The following is a 19,410-nucleotide window of genomic DNA, read 5'->3' on the forward strand; positions in this document are numbered from 1 at the left end:
AGTGGTTAAGTAGAGCTGTAGGTGTCTCACTGTGTCTTTTCCTATCTCCCCTTCCCTCCTTAATTTCTCTGTCTCTCTCCAACAATAAATACTTCTTTTCTAAAGAAGTATTCATGATTAGTCAATAACTTGTTCAGTTTATATGTTAACTCTGTTTTTAGCCACCAGGTTCCAGATGCTATCATGATGCCAACCAGACTTCCCCGGACAGACAACCCCACCAATATGTCCTGGAGCTCCGATTCCCCAGAACCCCACCCACCCCACTAGGGAAAGAGAGAGGCAGGCTGGGAGTATGGATCGACCTGGCAATGCCCATGTTCAGTGGGGAAGCAATTACAGAAGCCAGACCTTCCACCTTCTGCATCCCACAATGACCTTGGATTAGACAATAGGAAAGCTATCAGGGGAGGGGATGGGATGTGGAGTTCTGGTGTTGGGAATCGTGTGGAGTTGTACCCCCTCTTATTCTATGGTTTTTCTAGTGTTTCCTTTTTATAAAAAAAACAGAATAGGAGTTCAGAAATATTTTGGTATCTATAACAAACACCTTACAGTTTGTGAGGCCCTGGATTTGACTACTGGCACCACCTAGGCATCATGGACCATGGAGCAAATGGAAATCTATGTATAGTGGGGAGGTGGTTAGAGACACTTCCTTCACCCTCTTCACTGTATTTTCCTCTCTCCTCCCTCTCTTTTTCTCTTAGTATATAGATTAAAGAATTGGGATAGGGAGGTCATTTGGCAGTACTGTTGATGTGCAATACCTTCAATTAATTCTTTACTACCTTATTTACAGATTATAGTCAGAGGCCAATTTCAAAACACCTAAACTAGCAATAGTGTATAGTTTTATTTTCTCAAAACATTTTTCTTAGTCATTACCATATAGTAATTTTACATACAGAAAAGCAATTGGAAATTAATTCTTCAAGGTAAGTATTGCTCAAAATGGATCAACATTGATGACTTTAAAAGCTTTACATTCTACAAATTCTCATTTGCACAATATTGGCACATTTAGCACTGTAATTAAATTGACTTATTAGATGCACAGAAAGTGGCAATGTGGCAGAGCACAGGATATGCGAGTAGAATGTTACTAGTCCGACCCCCAGAAACATGTGTGTCATGGTGATACTCTGGTTCCCCTACTTGTCTCTCTCTTTTTTTTTAACAGGCATGTAACTATCTTTTAAAATTAGAGGGCAGGAGAGATACTTCAATGAGCAGTGTGTGTGCCTTGCCACATACACATAGCCCAGGCTGGAATCCTGGCACCATATGGGGCATGACATGACACAGGAAGAAGTTCTGGTGCTCACTCACTTTCTCAGCATCTCTCAGTATCTACATGAAAAAGCAACCCCTTGTGGCAATATTACACATTTACATGGCCCTCAGCTCTGAAAAATAAGTAAATAAAATAAAGTAAAAGTAAAACTCACTGTCCATTCTCACCTTTATACACTTAGAATGAGGAGTTAGATAAAATATTTTTGGATTTCTTATGATTTCTAAAACTCTTAGATAAACTAGGAATAAGTAAGAAATCTAGAGGCCAGTGAAATAACACTCTCAGGAAATCACCTGCTTTGAAATGTTTGCAAACTAGGACTAAGACCATGATATACCACACAGAAATATGATGGTGCTGTGCTAAGTTTGGGCACTGTGTTAAATTTCCCCAATCCTTCTTTCTTGCTATCTGGAAAAGTTAGTGTGTAGTGTAAAGGCCTGGTGATAACAAAAAGATAGGAAGGGAAGGAAATCTAACAGATGCCAAAGCATTCAGTTTTACTAAACATAAAATTGAGAACTATCTGTCTTGTCTACTGTGTCTTTACAATTATGCCTGAGCCTCTTGCTGCCTTTTGCTCATCTTAATGCCTTTGAATATGCTGTTCATTTACCTCCTTTGGTCTTTTGAAGTGGAACATTCCTACTCATTCTTCCTGTTCTAATTTAGGCGTTATTGCTTTCTTTCTTATTTCTTTCCTTCTTTCTCTCTTTCCTTCTTTCTTTCTTTCCCTTCCTTCCTTCCTTTCTTTTAATTTGTTTATTATTGTATAGAGACAGAGAGGAATTGAGGGTGGAGATAGAGATGGAAAGAGACACAGAAATACCTGCAGCCCTGCTTCACCACTCATGAAGCTTTCCCCCTGCAGGTGGGAATCAGGGGCTTGAACCTGTGACCTTGCACACTACAATGTGTGTGCTTAATCAGATGTGCCACTTTCTGGCCCCTAGGTGTTATTTCTTTTAAGAAACCTCACAACTACCAATACACTTGATACCAATAGACCTGATCACTTATATACACTGTAGTCATGTATGCAAAAATACTTCATATGGTTTACTTCACTCAATTATCACATTAATGCAAAGCATAATTATAAATATCTTATTTTGCAAAACCTCATTGACAAAAATATTATACTATGCTGAAATATTTATATTCATTCATAGAAATCTAGCCTTGTCCAGATTGAAACAAAGACAGTATATGCTTTATCTAATGAGTGGTATTATGCATTAATATATATACTAATATATATTAATATATATATAGTTTAATAATATATATATAGTTTTAACATATTTTCTGTACTATAGCACTGCTTACCTCTGTCTTATATTGGTGCTGGGGATTGGATCTGAGACATTAAAGCTTCAGGCATAAAAGTATTTTTCCATAACCACTGTGCTAACTTTCCAACACCAAATAATTATTTTCACATAGTACAAATTATGACAAATATTGAAATAAAAAAGTTCAAATCTATTATTTTTATAAGAACATTGGAGTTGCTAATTAAAGATAGAGACTCCAATTTTGAAAATTATGGTAAAATATTGAGATTAGTGAACAAAGACTCAGAAGAAAATAGGAAGCTACTCGTATATCCACCCACAGGTAGGAATAAATGCTTCTCAATATGCAACTGTGCAGTCACTCAAATCTGTGAAAGGTATAGATCTATAGCCCCAAATTTCTGTGCCACAATAGTGCCAGTATGTAATTCAAATTAAATAATGAGTACACTGGCTTTGAGTTCTGTTAATCAAATACCATCCAGTTTCCCTAATACTATAAGAATCTCAATCTCTCTCTCTCTCTCTCTCTCTCTCTCTTTCCCCTCATAAAGCCTTTTCTCTGTTTGAGTGAACTTGAACTGTTTTTAGGCAAATACTCATTATAAACAAAAGTGAAATATGGAGAACTTAAGCACTGTACTTAACAAAGCAATGAACACACTAAAGAAAATCAAGTGTTTGCTCAAAATGCCTATAACTGAATAAAGTGCTTAAAATACATATAACTGGAAAAATAACTATAAATACTCTTTCAGAAATGGATTTTTTTATCAGTTGTGTGCATGTAGATGGCATGTGGGATAATTCAGAGATTGTGGAGTCGAGGAGTGTAAAAGGCAGTAGCCTTGAAATTCCCTTTTTATGCAGTTGTTTGTTAAGTGCTTTTAGTATGTCTTGCTGAGTGAAGTAGAAAAATTCCTTGCCCCTTCCCCCTTGAATAAACAGGACCTAATCAGTTAAGGCCACCCATTGTTTTAAGGACCCTGCATGGGGACAAGCCTTATCAGGACCTTTGCACAGATTTTGTGGTGTGCTGTCTACCGGATGGGTGGTCATAGCCGATGGCAGGAGGATGTGCCTGGTTGAATTCTATTGGTTGTGTGATCTTACTATATTTGAAACTAGCCTGCGCTTTGCTTTGAATGGATCATGCTTTTGCTAAGTTTGAAATGATTGGATCTTGTGTTTGCTATAGCCTGTTATTGGATGTAGGTTGATAAGGTGATATGCTTCCCCTCCCTGAGTGTAGTCTGAATTCCTATAAATTTTATGGTTTGAGCCCTGTTCGGGGTCGAGCTTGGTAGACTAACACCAGTCACCATCTCGGTCCGGATTGCAATTCGTCAATAAACATCTTTGCTTCCTTACAGTGGATGGTGGTTTGATTTATGCTCGCTAACAAGGAGGAGATTCATTATCTAGCTTCTTAGCATATGCAGAATGACCACTTCATCTCTTTTCCTACACAGTAGCCTCTCCCAGGTGATTTGGCAAAAAACTTTGGCTGAAATTATACTTGAAGCATTTTGTGTTTAAGAAACTACATAAAGCTCAAGCGGCATCTTATTTAGTTATCTGTACTGGCGAAACTGGGATTCGCTGCATGCAGGTGTCTACTCTGTAAAATAAAGATCATTTTCATTTAAAATGCATGTAACTGCAATATACAGAGTGAAAGTTTAGATTCTTTTTTTAAAAATAATAAAGCAAGTCTAGCATATAATATAGCCTGCTAAAGGTAATAAAATCCACCTTTGTAATTTTTCCTTCTCTGACTTCTGAAAAAATGTCTGCCTCATGTTTAAATGAATCAACAGAGCCTGAAAAATAGTTCACTTGGATAGTTTGATGCTTTGTAATGTGCACAACCCAGATTTGAGTATGAACCCCACTAAATTGAAGTAAGTTTCTGTGGTATAGTTTTGGTCTCTTCCTATCTCATTCTTCTATCTGAAAAAGTCAGCCCATAGCTGTGAAGTCCTGGATATCATAGTAAATAATACAGTCAATCACCTAACTAACCAAAAGTGCATTTGGATTGCAATTTTGCGATGGAAAACAAGGGAGAATGATTATGAGATAGCAGATGACACACTGGCCTCTCCCACTTGCTGCACCTCAAGTTTTTCTTGTTGAAAATACCTTGTATAATGACATAAAGGAGCTTCTGACAGCATACAGTGATAGTAGTGAATAGCTACCATTCTAGGTGGACCAAGTGGAGAACATGAGCATGATGAGTAGAAAAATGGCATGTCCTGTGAAACACATTTCCAGAGAGCATGTTCCCAATCATATTCTCATATTGACCAGATATGCTATATACACAGGGTGTAAAAATGGAGATATGTTTAATTACTTATTCCTGACTGAACACTCCCTTCTTGCCCTTAGGGAGATAGTTGTAGACTTGCTTCCCTTGCTGTCTCTCTTATGCTTGAACAAAAGCCCCACTAAATCTTGTTTGAAAAAATGCTTGTCTTCTTGTCATTTTCTAGTATAGGTGAACCCAACAATTCAGGATCTCTATGTAAACTTGTGACCCCAACAGGAATTCTGGACAATTAGCACATGAATGACATCAGCCTGAGGCTGAGCACACTCACAAGGGAATGTACATAAGCAAGGGCTTTCAGCCACTTCCTCTCTGATGGTACTACCTTCATCAGGGCACTTGCCTGTGGGTATGGCTCCACATGGACCCTGATCTCTGCATGTGGTGATCTTGGGTAGTTTGTTTGTAGACTCTGGGCTTTTGCCTACTTTCTTAACTGGACTTCTTCCCTCACGTTCACAGTGATTTTTATCAATAAACCCCTCTTCTCATTTAACCTTAAATGGAGCCACATTTTGTTTACAATAGACTTGATTTGAGGAAAGAGGGGAAAAAAGAAGTAAAGGAAAAAGAAGAGATAAAAGTTATACAGGAGTCACAGGATGAATGGAGAAAAGTGCTGAAAGGACAAAGTGGCGCCTCTCCTGCTGAGCACCAAGACACTTGGATTTTCGCGAGCTACCAATTGTTCTGTCAACTCATATTTATAATGCTAAATATATAGTAAAATTCAATACCATTTGCACTTTCATCACAATAAATGCTATTATGTATTAAATACAGATTTACAAAAGACATGTGATTTGCCTGGGTATTAAGAGTAAAGTTAGGGGAGTCCAGCAGTAGCGCAGTGGGTTAAGTGCAGGTGGCATAAAACCCAAGGACCAGTAGAAGGATCCTGGATCAAGCCCCCAGCTCCCCACCTGCAGGGGTGTTGCCTCACAAGCAGTGAAGCAGGTCTGCGGGTGTCTAGCTTTCTCTCCCCCTCTGTCTTCCTCTCCTCTCTCCATTTCTCTCTGTCCTATCCAACAACAATGGCATCAATAACAAAAACAATGATAACTACAGCAATAAAACAACAAGGGCAAAAAAAGGGAATAAATAAATATTTTCAAAAAGTTTTAACAAAGAGTGAAGTTAGATGGAACTGTTTTTTGCAGTCCATAGTAGAAGACAAAAAGGCGAATATTTTAATGATATGCAATGGGATTAACCAGTATGTGATTTTAATTTTATGTTTTAATCTTTTCTAAGTGGGTAATGTGATTATTTTATAAATATTTTAATTTTCTCTTTTTTTTCCCTCCACGGTTATTGCTGGGCTCGGTACCTGCACCATGAATCCACCGCTCCTGGAGGCCACTTTTTCCCCCTTTTTGTTGCCCTTGTTGTTGTAGCCTTGTTGTGGTTATTATTATTGCCATTGTTGATGTTGTTCATTGTTGGATAGGACAGAGAGAAATGGAGAGAGGAGGGGATGACAGAGGGGGGAGAGAAAAATAGACACCTGCAGACCTGCTCCAACGCCTGTGAAGCGACTCCCCTGCAGGTGGGGAGTCGGGGGCTCGAACCAGGATCCTTACGCCGGTCTCTGTGCTTTGTGCCACATGCACTTAACCCACTGCACCACTGCCCAACCCCCATATTTTAATTTTCTAATACCTATTCTAGTGTTTTAAAAAAAGTCTTTGGAAACAAAAAGTTTAGGAGGATCTGGGAAGGTAACATAGGTAACATACACTCAGAGCCTGAAGCTTCCAGGCCCCAGATTCAATTCCCAGCACCATCATAAGCCATATTTGAGTAGTGTTATGGTTAAAGCTGTGAGGTGTGAATTTAATGGGATACTACACTGCCATCAAAAAGATGACACTGTGTCTTTTGAGACAAAACAGACAGACCTAGAGGTGATGGTGAGAAGTGAAAAAAGAGCTTAAAGACAAATGCAGGGTGCTTTTGTTTGTATGTAAGATTAGAGCTGATTAAGGGCGGGGGTAGATAGCATAATGGTTATGCAACTAGACTCTCATACCTGAGGCTCCATCAAGTCCCAGGTTCAATCCCCCCCCACACACCACCACCATAAGCCAGAGCTGAGCAGTGCTCTGGTTAAAAAAAAAAAAAAAGAAAAAATATAAAAATAGAATTGATTAAAAGCATAAGAACTTTATATATACAAACAGCAGTCTTTAAAAAATTCCAAAATATATTTTGGTTAATATATATATAATAATAATTTTTTTTGGACTTTTTTAAAGACTCTGGTGTTTATGTGAGGAAAGAGTAGGGAGGAACAGAAACTTTGGAGGTTGGTGTCATGAGTTGTATACATACACACACACACACACACACACACACACACACACACACTGATATGTATCAAGTTACATCCCTGTAGTCTTTTAAATTTAAATTTGTAAATCAATAGTAAACCAATGATAATGGGTTTTAATTTTCCATATGGAAATCAAGGTAGGGGAGGGGGCAAGGCAATAGCATAACCTGTAAAACCACACACATTACCACGCACAGAGACCAGGGTTCAATCCATTCCTCCCAGGTTCCATGGCTGCCAGTTCTTAGCAACATCGCCCCGCCAGATATTCGTCGGGATGCGGCATCATCTAAGTTCATTTCCCACGTCTACGTTCGACCGGACCTGCCAATATACGCGGAGATCTTCGCCCACCCTGTCCAACGCTTGACATCTCGTCACCCAATCTGGTCCCCTACGCATACACTGAACTTCTCTGTTCCAGTCTCTTGGAAACAGAGTTGGCAGTCAGCTGAGGTAAAGAACAAACACCTCATCACAGACCCCTGCAAGCGCCAACCCGGCTTTGAACTAGCACGTTATGATTGGGCCCTCCTCAATCGCTATCGAACAGGCCATGGCCGGTGCGCCGCTATGTTCCATCGCTGGGGAGCCAGAGACGACCCGAACTGCCCCTGCGGCTCCAGACAGACTATGACCCACATAGTCAACGACTGCCACCTCTCCAAATTCAAAGGAGGTCTCGAAACTTTACATCAGGCTCAACCTGACGCTGTTGACTGGCTATGGAAGAAGGGCAAACACTAGAATAAGAAGAAGCCCTTAGTCCCCATCTGTAGGAGGGAAGTTTCATGAGCAGTGGGGCAGGCTATGAGTGCCTCTCAATCTCTCCCTTCTCACACAGTATTTCTGATTCTTTCTCTGATACTGCTTTGTCTGGGCAAGAAGGTCTTCCTGCAGATGCTCATTTACATTTCTTTGTTTTTAAAATACTTCTTTCTTTCTTTCTTTTTATAAGAGGGAAGAGGGAAGGTGGTACATAACTGAGCTCGGGCATGTGGGGGTGTCAGGGACTGACATAGGGCCTCTGGTTTTCAAGTTGAAAAGAGAATTAGACGACTGGAATAGTGGTTGTCTCACCTTTGTCCGCTTCTGTACCAGTTCATTAATTGATTTTAATTTCTCACCATGGTTTCTCTTTGTTCCTTCCTCTGTCATTTCTCACTTATTGGCCTGGAAATCCTGGTTCCATTCAGAAATGACAGGATCTGAAGAGGTTTCTTGAGGAGAGTTGCCTAGTTGCTGTCTTCATGCAGCTATCTTGACTTTACCTCCCAAAGATTGTTTTTCAAAGACTCCAGAGGTCAAGTTCAAATTGATGATCTGAGATACTCCCTCTCTTCCCCCAACTTTAAAAATGTGAATATTGAAGTCTGTGAAGTCCCCAGTCCTGTAGCCACACAGGATAAGCCACGAAAATCCTGTGCTCTCAGGCAGCACAAGTTCCCTAAGCCTCTCCTTGCACTTCTCACTGTAGACTATGCCATTGCCCCCTATTCCCTGTTCCTCTCTTCCCAACAAAGTCTGTCTTTCAACTGTTGAAAAAAGTGTCTTACAAAATACTACCTGGAGGGGCCAGGTGGTAGCACAGAGGGTTAAGTGCACATGGAGTAAAGCACAAGGACCAGTGGCATAAGGTTCCCAGTTCCCCACCTGCAGGGGGGTGGCTTCACAGGCGGTGAAGCAGGTCTGCAGGTGTCTATCTTTCTCTCCCCCCCTCTCAATTTTTCTCTGTCCAATCCAATAATAATAAACAACAAGGGCAACAAAAGGGGAAAATCAGCCACCAGGAGCAGTGGATTCGCAGTGCAGGCACTGAGCCCCAGCAATAACCCTGGAGGCAAAAAAATATATATATTGCTACCTGGAATGTTGTCAGTTCCCTCCCCATATATATGATTAAAATTTTAAATCAATTTATCTCTCTTATTTATTTGCCACCAGGGTTATAGGTGGGATTCTGTGCCAGTGTGGCAGCTCTACAGCTCCCAGCAGCCATTTTTTATAGAGCTGGAGAAAGAGGGAGAGAGAGAGAGAAGAGAGGAAGGTGAAGAAGAAGAAGAAGAGGAGGAGGAGAGGAAGAAGGAGTAGAAGAAAAAAGAAGAGGAAGAGGAAGAAAAAGAATGGGAAGGGGCAGAAGAAGGGGAAGAAGGAGAAGAAGAAGGAGGAGGAGGAAGAGGAGGAGGAGGAAGAGGAGAAGAAGAGTGAAAGGAGGAAGAGGAGGAGAGAGAGGAAGAGGGAGAAAAAGGAAGAGAAAAACAAGAACAAGAAAACACCTGAAGTCCTGCTCCGCCCTGCAGATGGTGACCAGAACTAGAATCCCAGTCCTTGTGTATGATAATGTGTGTTTAACCAGGTGCACCACCACCTGGTCCTTCAATTTACCATGTTAAAGACTTAATTCATATGACAGATCTATATGTCTGTATATAGATGTGTGTGGATATATATATATATATATATATATATATATATATATATACATCATTTACATAAGCATATGGATATACTTAAGAAGAGATGAGAGAATGAAGTCAGAAAACCACTCCAGTACATGTGCCACTAGGGATATGAGTATAAACCTCAGGCATGCCGCTCTTGGATAGCACTGTAGAACTGGAGGTGATGATGCTTAGTGAATAAGTAAAGAGTTGACAGAGAAACCCTGAAATCATATGTGAAATCTAAAGAACTGACACATATAAACTTGCAAAACAAACAAGCAAAAAACTAGAAGCAAACAAACCATTTCTAAGATATTGTGAGAATGATGGTAGTGTGGTCTGGAACGATTACCTGCAATCTCATAATCTTGTAATCCACTATTAATCACAAATAAAAAATGGAAAGAAAAGAAATAAAAGTAATCAGTCTTCCCACTGATTTAAAACACATGAAATAGCGGGTTAAGAACACGTGGCACAAAGCACAAGGACTGGCGTGATGATCCCGGTTCAAGCCCCCAGCTCCCCACCTGCAGAGGCGTCACTTCAAAGGCAAGTCTACAGGTGTCTGTCTTTCTCTCCCCCTCTCTGTCTTCCCCTCCTCTCTCCATTTCTCTCTGTCCTATCCAAGGACAACGATGACATCAACAACAATAATAACTACAACAATAAAAACAACAAGGGCAACAAAAAGGAAATAAGCAATTATTTTTTTAAAATCTTTAAAACACATGAAATATCAAAGTAAAAACACCATGACTAAGCTTCTGGGGTGAGGCTATAGAGCCTTAGTCATGGAAAGTTGGCTCTCCCTCAGAAAGCAAATATTACAGCAAAATAATTCAATGAATTTCATCACAGAACAGGTGGGATTTCTGGTAAAGAAAGGAACATTACTATCTGAAAGTTGGTGATTGTGTGTGGACAGTGGGAGCAGGAGGAGAGTGAGAGGTTTCAAGCACAAGCAATATGTTGGCAGCAGGGCCATATTTCTAATAGCTTCAAAACCTTGTGGGATTTAAAGGGCCAGCAGGGAACCACTCAGGGACCAAGTGGTCTAAATAAAGAAAACTCAATACTGTTGTTTAGAGCCATAGAAGCCACAGACTCCTGAGAAAACCCTAAGAAACTGATCACAAGAACCAGGGAAGTGAGCACTGTCCCTTTGTGGCATCAAGGAAGCCTATCAAACTCTAAGGGATCCCAGCTGTCACACAGACTCTGGTGATCAGAGTCAGATTGCCAGGTGGGCAAGAAAAGAAAAATCTCACAGCAGTTCCTACTTTTAGGATCAGTATGGGAAAGAAGAAGGTCTGGGATATCTAACCCTCACCCCATTTGCCCCCAGATCAGGGCTCTGTTTAAGGGACATCAGTTGCTGTTATACTACATTATTTCAAAGCTCCTCCCATCCCTCTGCAGCTCACAGACCAAGCAAAACCTAGCACCACCTGTAGACAACACCCAAAACCAATACAGTTGTGTAAAACTAGGAAAATGCTAGTTTTGCAAAGCCGAGATGAGGGTCAGAAACTTAATCCAAATTCAGAAAAGCTATAAAAGAATTTAGGGAATGCACTGTCAGGAAATTTGAGAAAATTAAATATAGAGAAATGGAAAATAATTTAGAATGGAGAAATGTAAAAGAAAGAAATCTATTACTTCAAAGATTCACTTGAACTGTGGTGACGGATGCTGTGTGGAACTATACCTATGTATAATCTTATAACCCTGTAAACTGTTACTAAATAGCTAATAAAAATTAAAAAAATAACATGTCTTTAGAATTACACTTTGTATATCTGCTTATACAGTCAAATATCAACACTTCACTTAATTTTTCTTCACTCTTTCTTACAATCTATTTTCCTGCTTAATAAGTACTTTCTTAGTAACATCACCCCCCCATACATTGTTTTTCCAACCTTGATATTTTCCCCCTCTGGCCTAAAAAACCTTAGGCAGTTATTTTAATAATAGGTTTGTTGGCAGGAAGAAAGGTATCCTGTGCTCTGAACTGTTCTCAGAGGCATTTATAATTGACCAAGCTCAGATATTGTAGAATATCCCTGCCACAGCTTTCTCCTTAGAGTACAGAACATCTATTACTCATCTGAGAAATTAAGAGTTTATGAAATAAAATAATATTCTAGAGGAAACATGTTACATTTCAAATATTATATTAGTAATTTATGTATTTTAGACCCATGCAAATGATTACAATGAAGTTTAAAAAATCAAGGAAGCTTAAACTTAAAAGCATGTTGCTAGTAATTGTATATTAAGAGCATATGAGAATTCCTAGTATAGTTAAAACTGAAAAAGAAGAGGCAGACAAAACATTAGATGTCCTTAAATTGACTTTCACAGTTTTAGCAAATGAGGTTGGACTTCCAAAAACTTTTAAGCAGGAGAATTTGGAATATGATCAACGTTCTGTATTTTTGCTTTGAAATAATACTTTGGGGGCTGGTGAGACAACATAATGGTTATGCAAAAGACTTTCATGCCTGAGGTTGTGAGGTCTCAAGTTCAATCACCAGCACTACCACACAGAACTGAGTAGTCTCTGGTCTCTCTGTATCTTTTTGTCTTTATCTCTCTCATTAAATTAAATTAATCTAATATAAAAAGAAATTGTGTTGAATTAGAATAACTGGGTAAGTAGAAGACTAAAGGAAGGAGACATCTCAGTATATTATGAAATGAACTCAAGGGAGAGTTGAGAGATTTAACTAAAAGGATTAGGTTAGAGATTTAGAAATCTCTAGGAAGATAGGAAGAAATGGTTAGAAGAAATATTAAATGGTGGAATTTATAGGAGTGTAACAGCTTAAACAGGTTGAGATAGTGGGCAAGTTTTATGATTTTAGGCTTCTTAATAATAAATTAGATACAAAGCTATATGTTCACCAAAATAAGGAAATATGTTAGGATGGATGAGCAGGTTAAGGTAGAAAGCAATAAAATTGGCCTTTTTAGGTTGAACTTAAAATTCTCAGAGAATTCATCAAATATGTATGTCTACCATCCAGCAGGGACAGTCATTAGAAGCAAAAAAGAAAGAGAACCATGGGAAATGTTATGCATGTACAAACTATTGTATTTGCTGTTACTGTTGAATGTAAAACATTAATTCCCCAATAAAGAAATTAAAAAAAAAAAAGAAAGAATACCATGATCACCTGATCGATGTCATCTAGTGTGGCGAGTGACGAGAAGCAAGTATACATATCAAGCGGATATTTTCAGAAAGTGACATGAACACAACAAAAGAGTAACGAAGGGATTTGTCTTTTGAATTATCAGAAATACTTGGTCTTAAAGGTGATATGTAAGTCTAAGCTGCTAAAAACAAAATAATCAACAGACAGTTCAGAAATAGAGCATGTCGGGTAAAGGAAACAGCACACAGGGGTGAAAGCAAGCTCAGCACTTCGGAAGGTCATGAGTTTAATGACCAAAGGAGAAGATGGTCTGAAATCAAGTCACAGACACAGGCAGATTGTATGACATACAGGTTTTTTTTCTAAAACATTTTATTTTTTTCCTTTATTGGGGGATTAATGTTTTACAGGTCTTCAATTTTTGTAATTAATTGGATAGAAGACTTGAGATTCTAGAAAATAAAACTGGTGTCCATTATTTATGTGCTGTCTGAAGTCACGGAAGTTAGGACATGTGAAAAAAACAAGAAGCTAAAGAACGGAAAATGAGGAAAACTGGCATGTAATTAATGAGCAAAAGAAAAAACTTCAATAAGGATAAGCACAATGATGAGAAAATTCAGACAAGTTAAATGGCCAGGTAGTGGTGCACCTGGTTGAGCGTACATGTTACATTCCGAAAGAAACAAGGTTCAGCTCTCCAGTCCCCACTTGCAGGGGGAAAGCCTTGCAAGTGGTGAAGCAGTGCTGCAGATGTCTCTCTCCCTCTCTACTTCTCCCTACAATCACAATTTCTGACTATCTCTATTCAAAATATAACTTTAAAAAAAAGAAAAGAAAAATTCAGAAGACAAGAGGGAGATAACAGTGTTGTAGAAAAAAGGGATGAGAGAGTCTCAAGAAAAACATAATGACCAGGTTGACAAGACAGGCCACTTTAGTAGTGTGCTTACTTTGTCATGAGTGTGGCCCGAGCTTGAGCTCAGGCCTCAACGCCACTGAAGGAATCTTCAGTGCTCTGGTAGCTTTCTCTCTTTCTTTGTCTTCTTATATGAAAAGAAAGGAAGAAGGAATTTAAAATTAATTATTTAATTATTAATTTTTACCTCCAGGATAATTGCTAGAGCTCAGTGCTGGCACTATTAATCCACTGCTCCTGGCTGCCAAATTTTCCATTTTATTGGATAAGACAGAGAGAAACTGAGATGGGAGGGGAAGATAGAGAGGGAGAGGAAAAGATAAGACACCTAGAGATCTGCTTCACCACTTGTGAAGCTTCCCCCCTGCAGGTGGGGGATAGGAGGCTCAAACCTGGATCCTTGCAAGGGTCCTAGTGCTCAGTACTATGTGCATTTAACCAGGTACACCACTGACCAGTCCCAAAGTAATTAAAAGTTTAGAATACAAGAATAAAAGAATAAAAGTTTAGAATAAAAGTTTTCTAGGGAAAAAAGAGTGTCTACAAGAGAATGAGAAGGAAACTCAGCTGTGAATTTAAGATAATTTTCTTGATGTGTATATATATATATTACACGTGATTTTTTAAAAAGACTATTAATTGATGATAAAGATAGGAGAAGAGAGAGAAAGAACCAGACATCATTCTGGTACATGTGCTGCTGGGGACTGAACTCAGGACCTCATGCTCTTGCTTTATCCATTGCACCACCTCCCAGACCAAGTGATATTTATTTCTTTTTTTAATAGAGGCAGAGACATCTAAGAGAACCACAGCACTGAGGCATCTCTCTGTCAGTATAGCAGGAGCTGGGCTCAAATGCAGGTCATGCAGATGGGATTTATCATTTTCTATTTCAGGTACAGAGAGGACATTATAAAAGGAGTAGTGTTGTTTTGAATAGTATATATGGATGGTATAGCATCAAACAGATTCTGGATAAATACCACCAATTTCATAGTGCCAACAAAAATATCAAACTATTTAAATTTTATAAAGCAATAAAGATATTTTAGTGCAATGACAAAATGATAAAAATATTGATTGCAATAAGTGAAGCACAGATATCCTGTTCTGAAAGACACTGCAAAAATGGAGGTGATGATGAAAAGTGAACTAAGAAATCAAAGGAAGCTAGGGGATTGTTTTATTAATACGTAGGATGAATATAAACAGCTGAAAATAATGAACTTGCAAAAAATGATCTTGCATGGAGCTAGAAGGAATGTTAAGTGAGCTAACTCAGAAAGATAGAGATGAGTACGGGATGATTCCACTCATAAACAGAAGTTGAGAAAGAATAACAGAAAGAAAAACTAAAAGCAGGATTTGACTAAATTTGGAGTATGGCACCAAAGTAAAAACCCTGGCGTGAAGGTGAGGGTGGATGTTCAGCTTCATGGGGCGGGAGGGGGGTGGGACACAGTCTTTTGGAGGTGGGAATGGTTTTTTGTACACACCTATTAATTTGAAGTCACATAAATCACTAATTAATATGAGATGGGAAAAATTGATTGAATGTCTCAAACTTTTTAAAGCACAGACTGAGTCTTTTTAATACATAGGTTGAGTCTTTGATATATTAACTCTCTTAAAAGCTTAGACCAGGGAGAATGGAAGCAACCAGTGGCACAGCTACATACAAATAATGTCAAAGGACATAAAATATGGTGATGTTGGGTATGATAGAGCAAATCTTAACAAAGGAATTTTTAAAACTTAACCCAATTGCCAAATAATGTGATTATAGCAATAACTATCTATTGTCTTCTTAAACCCTAAGACAGCAGGACCCTCCTACTTCCTCTATAGAGCCTATATTTCCCTCAGTCCTGGAACTTCTAGGGTGGGGCTCACATTCCTGCATGTTTCTCTCAAGTCATACCAAATGATATTGCATCCGCCAATACCAACCTAATCAACACAACAAGTATCGCCTCAGCATGCTTCACTTTAGACTGTGTCCAGAGACTTCAGGCATGTAATGTAAACCCTTCATCCTCATTACTCGGGTGAGACTTTTCCTTTCATAGTATTCTCTAATTCCATTTTGGGTGGTTCACTTCCTAGCAAAGTCCCAAAACCTAGATATAGACCAGGTACCATGAGATAGAGCATATGTTCATATGTATCCATAAATTAGGGGCAAAATATATACCTGAAAGCAAAAGTACAAAATATTCTGCAGTGAGTCAATATAAAGTCCATAATGAAATAGTATTTAATTAGACTTAGATACCCTCCTCACCTACTTCCTATTACATTTCCCTCACTCACTCCAAAGCTAACCTTATCAAAGCAAGGACTGTAAAAGCTGAGTAAGGGCAAGAGACTGGCATACTTTAATGATGACTCTTTAGTCACTATTAGGCCACCCCATCAGCTGGGGCCCTAATCGGAGGTTCTGAGATTCCCAAACAGACATGATCAGCCTAGACCTTGAATAAATCCCTCTCCATTGTTACCGGTCACTTCTATCAGGAACAACACAATAGACCCCTTTGTGGGCCCCCATAGGACCTTGCCCTCAACTTGGATCAACAACAGTAGAGAATGTTCCATCCTCTGAAGGGAGGATGGACAACATACTCTATGCTACACCTGAGGAAGATGGGTCGATATTGGGGCAGCCTGGAATGTTCATACTCATAACCAAAGAATGTGAGCTCAGATCTAGAAGGATGTAGATGTCACACAGGCTCCTAAGCTGAATATGGGCCCCAGATGATCTCAAATTTATAGGGTTTACAGTCAACAATACGTATACCTCTTTCCCATATTAGGGATCCAGCTTTCTTGTCCTTTTTCCAGCCATGACATCATCTCCCCAGACAATAACTTGGATCTACCTGCATATCAGATTTCAGGCTCAGGGGAAAAAAGAAAAAGAAAAAAAAAACCAAAACTAGTACAGTCATGGGCCTTTCGAAATATAACTAAAATATGCCTACTAGCTATCTACAAATTGGAGGACAACCCCAACTCTTTATATGCACTATTCCAGCCTTTAGGTACATGATTGGTCAACAATATGTTTGTCTTTGTATGTTAACTCTCTTTTCTTTTTTTTTTCCTCCAGGGTTATTGCTGGGCTCGGTGCCTGCACCATGAATCCACCACTCCTGGAGGCCATTTTTTTCCCCTTTTGTTGCCCTTGTGTTGTAACCTCGTTGTGGTTATTATTATTGCCATTGTTGATGCTGTTCGTTGTTGGATAGGACATAGAGAAATGGAGAGAGGAGGGGAAGACAGAGAGGGGGAGAGAAAGATAGACACCTGCAGACCTGCTTCACCGCCTGTGAAGCAACTCCCCTGCAGGTGGGGAGCCGGGGGCTCGAACCAGGGGCTCGAACTGGGATCCTTGCGCTTATTAACTCTCTTTTCAACCACCAGGTTCCAGATGCTAGCATGATGCCAACTAGACTTCCCTGGACAGACAACCCCACCAAAGTGTCCTGGAGCTCCAATTCCCAAGAGCCCTTCCCCACTAGGGAAAGAGAGAGACAAGCTGGTTATATGCATCAACCTATCAACGCCCATGTTCAGTGGGGAAGCAATTATAGAAGCCAGACCTTCAACCTTCTGCATCCCACAATGACCTTGGGTCCATACTCCCAGAGGGTTAAAGAATAAGAAAACTATCAGGGGAGGGGATGGGATACAGAGTTATGGTGGTGGGAATTGTGTGGAGCTGTATCTCTCTTATCCTATAGTTTAGTCAATGTTTCCTTTTTATAAATAACAAATTAAAAAAATAAGAATAGGAAGGCTTTCAAGGGAGGCAATTGTATATTGTTCTCTGGGGGTGAGCAATGTGTGGAAATGCACCCCTCCAATAGTCTTGTCAATATTTCCATTTTATAAATAAAAATAATAAAAAAATAAAAAAGATAACTTGGCAGAAATGAAAAAGTTCCTAGAAGTATATAGCCTTTCATAATTGAGCCAAAAAGAGGTAGAAAATTTGAACAGGTCAATCACAGCCAAGGAAATTTAAACAGCTATCAAGAACCTCCCAACAATAAATGTCCAGGCCCAGATGGTTTTACAAATGAATTCTAAAAAAATCCGTAGCTCTTCCAAAATATTGAAGAGACAGGAATATTCCCTTTCACCTTCTATGAAGCCAACATCACCCTGATACCAAGCATACAGGGACACAACAAGAAAAGAAAATAATAGACCAGTATCTCTGATGAACAAAATTGAAATATTGAACAAAATTCTAGCCAACTGGATACAGCAGTATATTAAAAAAAGATTGCATAGCTCAACAAAGAGAGATTTATTCCAGGTATGAATATACTTAAATCAGAAAATGTGATCCACCACATCAATAAAAGAAAGACCAAAAACTATATTCTTATCTTAGTAGATGCAGAGACAACCTCCGATAAAATCCAATATCTCTTCTTGATCAAAACACTACAAAAAACACGAATAGATGAAAAATGGCTTAACCTACTGGAGTCCACACACACCAAACCTACAGCCAACATCATACCATGGTGAGAAACTGAAAGCATTTCTCCAGATCAGATGGGGATGTACTTATTTTTTTGAACTAATCTTTTCAAAGATATGTAAATCTTACTTCATTTTTTGTTTATTTTGTTTATATTATACTCTTTTTTTTTGTATAGCACTGCTTAGCTCTGGCTTAGGGTGATGCCAAGGATTGAACCTGGGACCTTTGAGTCTCTAATATGAAAATCATTTTGCATAACACCAATACTATTTTCCTGGCACTCTTATATAAATTTGAGGCAGAACTATACTCATCTGAAACATTACTAACTACTAAAGCTGGAGTATGTTGTTTACAATATATAATGTATATCAGCCATACGAAAATATTTCATAGCAATAAAAATTATTTCCCTTTTTGACCAATTTTACAATTGGCTGAAAAATTATATTTAGACATTTTTCTTTTCCTATTCACAAATTTATAACATTTTGTGCTTGTGAGGGTGAGGGAGGAGGGCTTTAATTTCACAGGTAGCAATTTAAAAAAAAAATAACATTCACAATCAAAAAAATATATATCTACTAATGAATACATGTATTCTTTTTGGCACAGCTGGGACCTCATGCATGCATGATTTCATTACTCTGGTCAACTTTTTATTCAGGCAGAGAATAAGAAAATAGATGCCACAGTGGCAGAGCTAGCTCCAGTGCCTGTCACCTCTCATGTGGTGATGGTGCACAAACCTGGTTTATATGCATGGCAATGCAATTGCTCGCCCTTGTGAGTCGTCAGTACAAAATTAAAATATTACACTAGGATATCTTATTTACATATTTAGTAAGACTTTCATAGCTACCCAAGTAGTAACATTTTGTTTTGCCTATCTTAGCAATGTTTTAACATATTAACTTTTATTTAAAATTGTAAAGATACTTCACACATTTTATTTATGGTTAGAGACAGAGAGAGATAAAAAGGAAATGGGGAATATTGAGAAACACATAGAGAGACACCTTCAGCACTGTTTCATCACATTTGGAGCTTCCGTGCAGGTAGGGACTGGGGGCTTGAGCCCAGTCCTGGAGCTCTGTAACAT

At 38.9% G+C, this 19,410-nt stretch overlaps 1 protein-coding gene across 3 annotated transcripts in view; it reads right to left on the minus strand.

The window, feature by feature from the left end:
* EPHA6 (EPH receptor A6) overlaps nucleotides 1-19,410 on the minus strand; it is an 818,416-nt gene that overhangs the window by 524,425 nt on the left and 274,581 nt on the right. The window lies entirely within an intron of this gene.

The sequence above is a fragment of the Erinaceus europaeus genome, chromosome 14 (assembly GCF_950295315.1).
Source record: "Erinaceus europaeus chromosome 14, mEriEur2.1, whole genome shotgun sequence".
Classification (NCBI taxonomy): Eukaryota; Metazoa; Chordata; class Mammalia; order Eulipotyphla; family Erinaceidae; genus Erinaceus; species Erinaceus europaeus.